Source organism: Ovis canadensis, chromosome 8, assembly GCF_042477335.2.
Source record: "Ovis canadensis isolate MfBH-ARS-UI-01 breed Bighorn chromosome 8, ARS-UI_OviCan_v2, whole genome shotgun sequence".
Lineage (NCBI taxonomy): Eukaryota > Metazoa > Chordata > Mammalia > Artiodactyla > Bovidae > Ovis > Ovis canadensis.
This window is the reverse complement of record NC_091252.1, coordinates 57808852-57821105: the sequence shown is the minus strand read 5'-3', so window position 1 is coordinate 57821105 and position 12254 is coordinate 57808852. Positions and strand designations below refer to the sequence as shown.

The 12254-nt window shown below is 35.9% G+C and overlaps 1 long non-coding RNA gene across 2 annotated transcripts in view; it reads left to right on the top strand.

Annotated features, from left to right (window-relative positions):
* LOC138444799 (uncharacterized) overlaps positions 1-7928 on the top strand; it is a 43449-nt gene extending 35521 nt beyond the window's left edge. The window contains exons 3-4 of one of the 2 annotated variants that reach the window (XR_011258592.1): positions 2711-2789; positions 6254-7928. This is a non-coding gene — a long non-coding RNA (uncharacterized lncRNA). The remainder of the gene's footprint in view (positions 1-2710; positions 2790-6253) is intronic. The other variant, XR_011258591.1, reaches the window with a different exon arrangement.
* The last annotated feature ends 4326 nt before the right edge of the window (positions 7929-12254 follow it).

Below are 12254 nucleotides of genomic sequence, written 5' to 3'. Positions count from 1 at the left end.
CTAGTCCCTGGTCTTGTAGTTATTAAAAAAAAAAATGGCACCTAAGTGTGAGTGAAGGCAGCTTCACCACAAGTATTTATAACCTTTACAATTTGGTACAAATTATAGAGAGAACAATGGATGGCCCCAGAGTGAACACAAGGCTTTATTTCACTAGAAAGACTTGACTGGGGTCATAAACTGTAAGAGGGCAGGCCCCTCAAGTGGCTTATGAATGACTGAGCAGTCCCAGAATGAGTTCATTTGTTTTCAATCTACAGCAAACTGTTATTATTGCTAATGTTCAGTCTTTTGCTCTAAGGCTGCAGGCTTTTAATCTGTAAAGGCTGAAATAGATACTAGCTAGTATTTAACAATGATGCTTTTATTATGTTGAGTGAAATGAATGCATTACATGATTAGTTCATTAATTTAATAAAATTAATTGAGCACCTACTAAGTTTCAAGTTCTAGCATGGGTTGTAAGGACTAAAGGCAGCTTAATGTATTGTCCCTAGCTTGACAATACAATTTTTTATTACCCTGTGATTTATGAGAAATAAATCAACAAATAACTGTAGCATATGATAAACTTTATTTATTAGTGGGAAAATAGGGAAGTGATTTGTCAAATCTACAATAAAAGTATTTTACATTTTATTTTTAAGGGAACAGAGGAGTTAGGCCAAATCATTAGTATAGACTATCTTCAGTTTATGCAGAACTTTGGTAACATTTTTTTCTGAGAGTCAATTATACAATAAATTGTAGTAATTAGTGGCATAAAACAAGGTAATAATGTAATTAAAACCAAAATATTTACTTGCTATACAAGATACTTTTATGCATCTTAATTCTGCTCCTTGCAAGCTAATAATACTCTATAGGAATTTCTGTGTGGCTTTTACATCTGGTGGCTGTGGAATTAGCATGTACAAAGAGAGCTCAGAATTATGCTTTAATTATGATTTGAATGATGATTTGAGTCTGAGCATAAGTTGTCAACAGAATTGTGAGCTGGAGAAAAAAGAGATAAGGATGGTTAGTGGGATAAAAAGTATATTTGCAGTCACTTACTTTAAAGTGCCTTTTGTTTTAGAAGAAGTAATTAATGTTAGAAATTAATTGGTTTAGATTCTTGATTTTAAAGTTATCACTTGGTTGCTACGATGAAGCCTTTACAAAATTACTACATGATTTGCAATGACAGGAACATTTCGGTTGAAAGGTAGAAAACATAATTGAAAAGCCAGCTTTTGAGTGCCTGCTTATCACCCTAATTGATAGCAGATGAGCCTGAGGAGCTAAATGTTGTAGTTCAATAAAAAATAATAATAATTTAGCTGGATTTCACATTATGTTGCATAGTTTCCTCTAAAGGCTAAACATTATTGCTAATGTTTTGATAAAATACTAGGCTTTCAGTTGAGCCTGGTCAGTATGTATTAACTATCACAAAGCAGTCATGGAGTCAAAATTATATACAAAAAATAGATCCAGGTATAGCATCTGAAAAGCTTGAAGGTTTGGATAACTAAATTAGGGCATTCATAAAATCCATCCATAAAGAATGATGTTTTAGAGGTATGTTTATTGATAATAGAAAACACATTACAAAGCGGGCTATACAGTATGAGACCTACTACTGTAAGAAAAAGCAACATATATAAGAATGGAAAAAATCAGAAAGGATATATGCCAAATGTTAACAGTGATCATCTCAGGGAGTGGAGTTATGAGAGATTTTCATTTTTCTTAGGCATATCTGTATTTTCCTAACTTTCTACGGCAAATATATTTAATTAGGATATGTTAATATTCCAATCTGCCTAATGTTTATCAGGAAAATCTTTACATGACTTTAGAATACAACTGTGTCCTCTTGCAGATATCTAGTTTGTCCCAGTATATATTTAACAATTCTTATTTATTCATTTAAACTCTGTTTTTGTATTTACATATTTTATTATAACAAGTATTAAAATCTTAACATGCAGCAAGGATGAAATGAAAGGAAATAGATAGAAATTGTACCACGTTTTGAGTCTGCACACGAGGAGGATGGTAGACCTATTGGTAGTGATGGTGGGGACTGGTCAAACCAATCACCTAGGACAGAAAGCGTGATTTTCCTTTAAAGAAAGATGACAGGCTAACTAACACCCTGGCTGCTTATTTCTATAAGCCAGTAACCCTTTGAGTGAAGTGAGAGCATGGACCAATTGTTCTGCTCAAGGAAAATTTATTTTCTAATTTTTATTTAAAAGAAGAGTAGCTTTAGGCAGGTGTATTTTCAGGGCACAGTTCACATCAGTGTTAACAGTTGGACCACTCATACAAAAATCAAATGAGATGGGCAGATTTGAGTGGAGGTTAGGTAGGGATTTTCATCCATGGGAAGAGCAGAATAAGCCTCTAAACTATTTGCTCGAGAAGCAATGTGCCCCCCAAAACACCCACACAGATTTGCATATGTGTTATAGTGCTCTGGGGCATCTGTACTCTAGGTCAAACAAGATCAAGCTACACAGTAAAAGAAAAAAGACGGCCGTGCTAGTTGGGATTAATAGCTAGTCACAAGGTGAGCATTTATTAAATTGTTGGAAGTAAATGTTATAAAATCATAGTTTAAAGGGGAAGTTATGTTTCTGGGGACCCAGTATTAAGCTCCTTTTTCCCCTCTCATTAAACGAGATACTCTAGTGAGGTTTTATTTTTTTTTGCTTCATAGGCTGTCTTCATTCTGACTTGTGGAAAACAGATTTTAACTACTAGTGAATAATCAATTTTCTGTTACAATTTTATTAACAGTAAGTAATTAGTCTCACAATTTTATTTAGAACATTGGTTCAAATATCCGGCTGTAATTTTTTTCAGCCCAAATGAAAATTTGTAAGCCGTGTTTCAAATTGGTCCTTTGACCGACGAACTGATTTTCTTGAGAGAGAAAGCTTAGAAAATTTTCTAATTAGTGCTAAGACCTGATTTTCTTTGGCTCACTGCTTCCTGTATTCTACTTCTTCAGATTATGCTGTAAGAAATGTCTTTAGAGGTTGATGTTTTCTATTGATCTCTACAATTGTTCTCAGTAATTTAGAAGTTAACTGTGCAGTGATTTTTCAAGAATGCGCCAGAGCCTTGAGTCAGCACACACTCCTCTCCACTGAGCCAGGGGGCAAAGATCTTTGTAGCCTATCGTTGGCTCCAAGCGTTAAGAATGGGGTGTCTGGCTCAGTTCATTTCCTCTGTGTAACTTTCCTGTCCTTTCTTCCTGCAGTTCAGGCCTTAAATGCCTCTTCCCTTATAAGCTGAGAAGGGATTTGTGCAGCGTGAGCTTACCTGAGAAACTAAAGATCATTAATTAGAAAGGTGCTTCTGGGCAACAGGAAATTTTTCATTGGAAAGGTTTCAAATCTAAGAAAGTAATTAATTTCTCTGTGGAAGGGGATCACATTTTTCTCTTCTGATGTCCTTCCTTATTGCAATTGAATGGTTTAAGGCACAACAGAGGGAATACGACTCCTCTTTCATTAACCCTCACAGTTTGGCTCCCTCTTTTCTGTCTCTTTCCTTTCCTCTTCCATTTCAGCATTAGCAGTGCCTTCTAGGGATTTAATGGGATGTTTTATTTTATTTTTATGAAGGAGAATTAAGGAATATAACACAAGAAGTATTTTTCATAACATGCATGTACTGTCAGAAGGAGTTTTTAAAGACAAAATATTCCTGTTTATTAAAAGAAAAATGACAAATTAGAAAAAATAGTTACAATTCATATGATAAAGTTTTGTTAAAAGGAAAATGACAAATTAGGAAAATGACAAGTTGCAAATTTAGTTGCAAAATATGAAGTTTTGCCATCATAGGTATACTATGATGATCAAAATAAGGGGAAAAGAAATGGGCTGATATTTCAAAGGAGAAATAGAGGGAGCTGAAACCCATTGCTATTGACAACCAAAGAAATTAATATTGAAATAAGATACATTATAAAAGTTTATATAATTATATAGGTATGTATGTGTCACCTATCATTACCATTGTTATCTAGTATTCATGAATCCCTATTTTATTCAATAGATTGTGATTCTTATTGTAATTATTTTCATCCTCAAATTGACCCAGATTTGGTCAGGCCCTTTGAGCTGGCTCTTGTGGGTTGTTTTTTTTTTTTTTTTTTGGACATGCTTCCATCATTTTTTGGAGTGCTTTCTTAATTTCTGATGTAAAAAAGTTGTTTAAGGCTGATCTTAAACTTTTCCTGCCCCAGACGTACATCAGTATTTCTGCAAGGAGCTCTTGCTAAACTTGTGTGTATTTGTGTATTAGAAACCATGAGCTCATGCTGATATCTCTGATTTTAATCCAAATTCACAAGTTCTTTACTTGCCTTTCTTCTTTCCATACTTGCCTATCTCTTCTTGTGCAGTGAGAACTCTGGCTTCTCTCAACATCAACACATTTGCTCATTTGCTTATCCCTTCAATGCATATAAAATAGTTTAAGAATTCATACATTTTACCACCACAAAAACAAACCTACCAAGATGAGGTCCAGATTTGTTTGTAAATTTTACTCTGTGTGTGTGTGTATGTGTTAGTCATTTAGTTGTGTCTTATAAATGACTGTGATTGTCCCCTGTGCCCTGGGAAGCTGGTGGGCACTGTCTCCATGTTCTCCCTCTGCTCTGCCCCAGGTCACTGGTGTCTCCTTGGAAGGAGCTTGTGCACATGTCTGGTACCCTAGCTTTTGTGGTTGCAGTTCAGAGGATGAAGTCCTGATAGTCCACATCTGGTAGCCAGTAGGGCTTGTGGTCATGGATCCCACAGGACTATAGGAAACAGAGAGTTCCTAACTGGCTATCGCCCCAAGGCTCACTGCAGAGCGGGCAGACAAAATGCCCAGCTCCCGGTCTTTCTTTAAAAGCTGCTGCCTAAGTGTTTGGCTTCCCATCAGCCTGCATCTAGATGCTGATGGAGATCCTTTCTTTGGGACACTGACAGGTCTTGGCACAGCTTCGATTTCTGGAAATCCTAAGAACAAAGAAGGCAACTTGGATAGTAACAAAAGATTTGACAGACAAATGAGCTAGGACTGGGCTATAATTTTCATCTCCTAGATAAGACCACTGCATCAAGATGGAGAGGTGGCTATTTTACCTAATGAATAGAAACCAACACAGACAGCCTAGGAAAATGAAGAAACAGAGGAATATGTTCCAAACTAAAGAATAAGATAAAACTCCAGAGACAGACCTTCATGATATGAAGATAATTAATTTCCTTGATAAAGAATTAAAAATAGTGATCTTAAAAATGTTCACTGAGAGCAGAAGAATGCATAAATAAACTGAGAATTTCGACAGGGATAGAAAGTGTAAGAAAATACCAAATGGATATTACAGAGCTGAATATAATAATTAAACTGAAAATTTTAATAAAGGGTTTCAAACTTATAGCAATCATAGATCCATGGAACAGAACAGAGACCCCAGACATAAACCCACACGTAATTTTTGACAACAGTAGCAAGTACAAAAATAGAGAAAAGATAGTCTCTTCAAGTAATAGTACTTGGGAAACTGGACAGCCACATGCAAAAGAATAAAGACTGGATCCCTATCTTATACCATATACAAAAATCAACTCAAAATGGATCAAAGATCTGAAGCCATAAAAAGCCTAGAATAAAATATAGAGGGTAAGCTTGTTGACATCTTTTTTGGTGGTGATTTTTATGGATTTACCACTGGAAGCAAAAACACCAAAAGCAAAAATAAATAAGTGCTGCTGCTGCTGCTGCTGCTAAGTCGCTTCAATAGTGTCCAACTCTGTGTGACCCCAGAGATGGCAGCCCACCAGGCTCCCCTGTCTCCAGGATTCTCCAGGCAAGAACACTGGAGTGGGTTGCCATTCCTTTTCCAATGCATGAAAGAGAAAAGTGAAAGTGAAGTCGCTCAGTCGTGTCCAACTCTTCGCGACCCCATGGACTGCAGCCTACCAGGCTCCTCTGTCCATGGGATTTTCCAGGCAAGCGTACTGGAGTGGGATCACATCAAACTGAAAAGTTTCTGCAGAGCAAAGAAAACCATGACAAAATGAAAAGGCAATCTCTGGTATAGGAGAAAATATTTTCAAATCATATATCTGATAAGAGATTAATATCCAAAATATGTAAAGAACTCATACAATTCAATAGATTTTCATTGAAAATCTATTTTTATACAATATAAATAACTCATACAATTCTTTGATTTGTCTAATTTGTCAATCAGGTGAAATGCTGGGCTGGATAAATCACAAGCTGGAATCAAGATTGCTGTATCTGAAAGGAGCTAGAGAGCCTCTTTTGGAGAAGACAATGGCAACCCACTCCAGTACCCTTGCCTGGAAAATCCTGTGGATGGAGCAGCCTGGTAAGCTGCAGCCCATGGGGTAACGAAGAGTCAGACACGACTGAACAACTTCACTTTCACTTTTCACTTTCATGCATTAGAGAAGGAAATGGCAACCCACTCCAGTGTTCTTGCCTTGAGAATCCTGGTGACAGTGGAGCTTGGTGGGCTGCCGTCTATGGCGTCGCACAGAGTCGGACTTGACTGAAGCAACTTAGCAGCAGCAGCAGCAGAGAGCCTCTTGCTGAGGGTGAAAGAGGAGAGTGAAAAAGTTGGCTTGAAAATCAACACTCAAAAAACTAAGATCATGGTATCTTGTCTCATTACTTCATGGCAAATAGAAGGGGGAAAAGTGGAAGCAGTGACAGACTTTATTTTCTTGAGCTCCAAAATCACTGCAGATGGTGACTGCAGCCATGAAATTAAAAGACACTTGCTCCTTGGAGGAAAAGCTGTGATAAACCTGGACAGTGTATTAAAAAGCAGAGACATTACCTTGGCGACAAAGGTCCAGATAGCCAAAGCTATGGTTTTTTCCAGTCAGTTCAGTTCAGTCGCTCAGTCGTGTCCCATGGACTGCAACACCCATGGACTGCAGCATGCCGGGCCTCCCTGTCCATCACCAATTCCCTGAGTTTACTCAAACTCATGTCCATTGAGTCGGTGATGCCATCCAATAGTCATGTACAAATGTGAGCGTTGGACCATAAAGAAGGTTGAGGATAGAAGATTTGATGCTTTCAAACTGTGGTGCTGGAGGAGAGTCTTGAGAGTCCCTTGGACTGCAAGGAGATCAAACCAGTCCATCTTTAAGGAAATCAACCCTGAATTGAAAGGACTGATGCTGAAGCTGTGGCTCCAGTACTTTGACCACCTGATGCATAAAGCCTGCTCATTGGAAAAGACCCTGATGCTGGGAAAGATTGAAGGCAGAAGGAGAAGACAACAGAGGATGATAGAAAGCATCACTGACTCAATGGACATGAATCCGAGCAAACTCCAGGAGAGAGTGGAGGACAGGGGAGCCTGGCATGATGCAGTCCATGGGGTCACAAAGACTTGGACATGACTTAGCCACTGAACAACTAAAGAACCAAAACTCTGATTTTAAATTTTAATCCCTTTTCCCCTAATTCTCTGCATCTTTAATTTCTACTTTTATTTTTATCTCCATTTTTAGTGCTTGCTTCTAGTTCTGAATTGTAAATTTCATTTATTTTTATTCTTTTATTTTAATTAATATAGATATTCAAGGCTATGAATTTTCTTTTGATCACTGCCTTGTATATCCACCAGACTCTCTGACATGTAGTATTTTCATTTTTAATATTATTCAGAAGTTTGGTAATTTCCATTTTCTTCAATTTTTTTCTATGAGTTGTTTAACAAAGTAAACATTTTCCAGGTTGGAAGCCTTTTTACATTTTTAATTGTATTTATCAATTCTAATTTTATTGCATTCTGATCAGTGTGTGTTGTTTGTAACATTTTTACTTTATGTAACTGTATGATGTTTTCTTTGTCAAATAATATATTAACAATTTTGGTGAATTTTTCATGTGTACTCTAAGAGAATTTATTTTTTATTTCAAGGATAGTATTATATATATTTAAAGACATATCCAATTATTGTTTCAATCTTTTATGTTCTTATTTATATTTTTTCCTTTTATTTTGTACTGAAAGTGCGTTTCCATCTGTTTTCCTTATGTCATCAATAGTTCTTGATCTGCATTAGAACTTTATGCGTTATTTGGGATATAGGTATTTATAACTATCCTATCTTCTTTGTGAACTCTGGCTTTCAGCATTGCATAGTGCATTTAGTTTTCTTGAATGTTGCCTTTTGGCCTAGCTTTTACTTTATATTAGGATTATAAACCCTGCTTTTTTATTGTTTCCATTTTGGCATTCTTGTAGCCGACTTACAAAGAACTTTTGGAAATTTTAATCCAGGAAACAAAACTGGTAAAATCAAATCTTAATTATCTGTGTTTTAAATAGAGGATCATCAGAAGCATAAAATAACACTTACGTTTGTCAGTGCAGGTATGCCTTGTTTTAAAAAACCCAAAACATAAAATATGAGCTTATAAAGCAAAGATATTATGACAATAATTTTGTTATGCATTGTATAGCTACTTTGTAAAAAAAATCAGTGATATACACTTTTGAGTAGTAACTATTAAGCTCAGATAAGGCATAATTTTATTTATAAATAACTGTTTGAGCTTTTTAATTGAATTTAATACTGGTAACATCCATTATTTTGAAAATTAAACATTTAAATGAAATATACATATATTTCAGAATAAATCTATTTAATCCCTTTGTTTTAGAACAGTAACTATGTTTATTCATCTCTAGCTTTTTATGTAAGCTTATAATCTTTATATGTTTGTAATCAATAAGTTATACCACATTTTCTTCGTTTTAATTTAGTACTGTGTCAAATAATTTGTGTGTGTGTATAAATATATATATATATATAATATTTAACTCTTTATTAGCATCATATATTCTATCAAGTCAGAATGTGGGAGTGTGCCTTATTTTGGCTGCACTATTCTTGGACCTTAACTGTCATCTAGATTGCTGAAGCAACTCATCTGGGAATTTTGAAATAAGAGTTCAGTAGATGAAAGAGGTGGAAAGTATCAGTAGGGGAGATATGGAGAGAAGGGCATGCCAAGCAGTGAGTTACCCAATCAAAGATACTGAGATGCAAACCCAATAGACTATTCAGACAATGCTATATATTTTCATTGTTTGGAACTCTTAAGGAAAAAAGGATAAGATTTTGAGTACCTTAAATTCTAGACAGACCATGAGAATAGTAACTAAAGAATATATGATGATCTGATTTGCATTTTAGAAAATCATTATAATAATTTAGGGGCTTCCCTGATGGCTCAGATGGTAAAGAATCCGCCTGCAATGTGGGAGACCTGGGTTCAATCCCTGGGTTGGGAAGATCCCCTAAAGGAGGGCATGGCAACCTACTCCAGTATTCTTACCTGGAGAATCTTCATGGACAGAGGAGTCTGGTGGGCTGCAGTCCACTGGGTCTCAAAGAGTCGAATACGATTGAGCGACTAAGCACATAATTATGTGGAGAAAGGCTAAAATGGAATCCAGGTAGAGAAAGTGGAACTATTTAGGAGACTAGTTATAAATCAGGCATGAGATGCCAAGGGTCTAAGCCACAATGGCAGTAATAAGGATGGAGAAATAGGAAGAGAAATCAAGCAGGATTTGGTCACTAATTGGCTGCAGTCAGTGAGGTACAAGAAGGAGATGAAGATGTGTCCCATTTTCTAACTTCAAGGGTAATAAGTATTTGTCTAATGAATGAACAGTATAGATAACAGTATTAACCAAACTTCAGAGTTAAGATAATGGTTTCAATTTAGGTGAATCTAAATTGTAGGTGCCGGTGTCAGATGAGGGGTTGGATATATAATGATCCTGGGAGTCTGGAGAGAGGTCTGGGAAGAGCTGTAGACTGGGCTGTCAGCCCTGAGCAGTTTCTTATGTTCAGTTATCGTAGGGCATGTCTACCTAGGTATTCTGTTATCACCTGGACTTCAACATAATCCAATTCTAACTAATCAACTTTTCCCCCAAGCTAATTTTGTTAGCTCCCTCATGGCTAACTGTGGTACTATTAAACCACTCACCTCTAGACTCTAAGCCACAGATGCAAACTTAATGCTTTTCATCTTTATCGTTATTGCCAAACTAGTCTTTAACAAGTCCCACAGTTTCTTTCTTCAAAATTTCTTAGTAGAATTATCTATGTGCCCAGAAATCTAGTTTCAGTCCTTACTCTGCTGCTAACTGGAAGATAATCAACTTGTACAAGCCATAGCACCTTACTTAGTCCTCATATTCAAATCTGAAAAAAAAAAAAAAAAAGAGTTTGACTTACATAGTGAATTCTCTAAGTGTCTGAGTCTATATTTTTTCTTGCTGATTCTGATACTACCATCTAGGTTTATGTAACTGCTTCCAAACTTCTGTTCCAGTTTTTAGTGTTATACCTATCCAATCCCATGCATATATTAGTCACCAGAAACTTCCTTAACCACTAATTTTTTATTTTATGTCTTTGTTCAAAAACTAGTGGCTCCCTTTTATCTATTGCATCAAGTCTGACTTCTTTGTCTAGTTATCAAGGTTCTAGAAAATGATTTCTACCTAGCTAAGCTTATCCTTCATTAACATCATCTCTTATCTCCAGTCAGTCTAGACTTCTGACTGATTTCTTCAAATAATTTGATCATGATCTTTTCTCCATTTGAAAACCTAGGACACTTCCCCTGAATCCTAAATTATTTTTCAAATATCAACTCAAGTTCTCTCCTCCAGGGAGATTATACTCACCCATTCCATTACTTAGCATTCACCTTTTCTCTGATTTCCAAGAACAGCTGTGTTCTGTGATGCAACTTAGCACTTAATCCATAGGTTTAACTTTTGACTAATTTCTGTGTGGGGACCATCTTCTGTATCTGCCATCACTTCACAGAATATGAAACCTAATGCACCATAAATATATGCTGGATTATTAGCTTTCAGGAGCACACTCATTTCTTAAAATAAGAAAAAGGCTATAACCTCCATGTTTGAGACAGCAAAACAAAATAACAAAGCCAGAGCTCTGTTGGAGAGATAACCTGTAAGATGATTTAAAAATCATATGCTACAGTGCACATAGGTAATGGAAGGCCCTAAATAGTCTATTAAATAGAAAGTTAACTCAAATTATTTTTTATTGTATTTATATACAGTTGCTGGTTTGGGCATTATGGGTCAAGTATTGTCATTAGAAGTTGTGCATTTAGGAACTGAATTGTCTATGCTCTGATAAAAGCACTTTAGTTTTAAGGATGTCACTTTTAACTACTGAAAGTATCTAGTGCAATTTCAACTTATATATATTGTTTTAACAGGTCAAGGTTTCAAATAGATTCTATGAATTACTTGAAGAAAGCAGCCACATAATAGGCCATAAATTACTTGATTATGCCCCAAGTAATATTTTAGCTGAGTTTTGAAATTTAAATGCCTCTTTGGACTTAAAAAATTTATTTCTATTACATTATATTTCAGAAGAGAAGAGAACTTATCAGCCACTGCTCATCTTTTCTCCACATCTGTCATCAAACTCTTAGCTAGTTTTGTAATTATTATTTAGTACTTTTATATTTTTTCAAGGCACCCTGAAGTAATATTAATTGTCATGACAAGCTTGCAGTAATACTGTTTGATTCTATAAGACTTTTTCTGGTATCTCTGAGTTTTTGGCTGTCATCTATTTATAAGAAAGTTTATTTAGCTGTGACACTGCTAAACTTCAAAAAGTTTAAAGTCTCCCAGATTAACAATGAACCACAGAGCAAAGACGGGCCAACCTACACGCAGAATTTAAATGTAAACCCTCATGGGCTGAAGATCAGATTCTAAAGAGAACCATGATTCATAACCATAGTCTATGTTCTCTAAGGTTGAAAAAGTGTCTAGACTCCTGAGAGCAGGTGTCAGCAGTCTTTACCACAGTGGTTCTCAGTGTAGCAGAAGTTGTGGAAAACCATATCAAGGATTAAAAAGCTGAAGGGGACAAAGCTGTCTCTCAAAACACAAGAGACCCAGAGAATATGAAGTATGGCAGAGACCTCACGGTTTCCATCTGTTCAAAAACCACTTGGGTAAACATTTCAGTTGGTTTTCATTCCCTACCCCCCATCCTGCTGGTGTTTACTTACTATTCACTGCATCTGCATGATATATTCTTATTAACTGAGAAAAATCTGCTTTTTTATAATTTGGATGTGATTGTACAGCCACTTGTCCTCTAATGATAATTACACCATCACAT